We start from the raw sequence: 261 nt of genomic DNA on the forward strand, positions 1-261 counted from the left end.
CAGCCGGTCCCTGCAGCCGGGCAGGGGTGGGGCGCCGCCCGAGCAGGTGGGCCTGTTAGCGCGAACAGACCACCGCCTCCAAGCAGGCCAGGGGACCAGTAGCCCTGCCTGTGAGCCCTGGGTTTGGGGACGCTGGGCCTTCCAGGTGCTGGGGAGTGGACTCGGCTCCCTGGAAAGCGGGCAGGGCCCCAGCCCAGGAGTTGGGAGGAACCGCGGGGCGCCCATGAGCACCTTCCCTCCCGGAGCTGGCCGCAGGGGAGA

Source organism: Tupaia chinensis, unplaced genomic scaffold (assembly GCF_000334495.1).
Source record: "Tupaia chinensis unplaced genomic scaffold, TupChi_1.0 Scaffold000226_1, whole genome shotgun sequence".
NCBI lineage: Eukaryota > Metazoa > Chordata > Mammalia > Scandentia > Tupaiidae > Tupaia > Tupaia belangeri.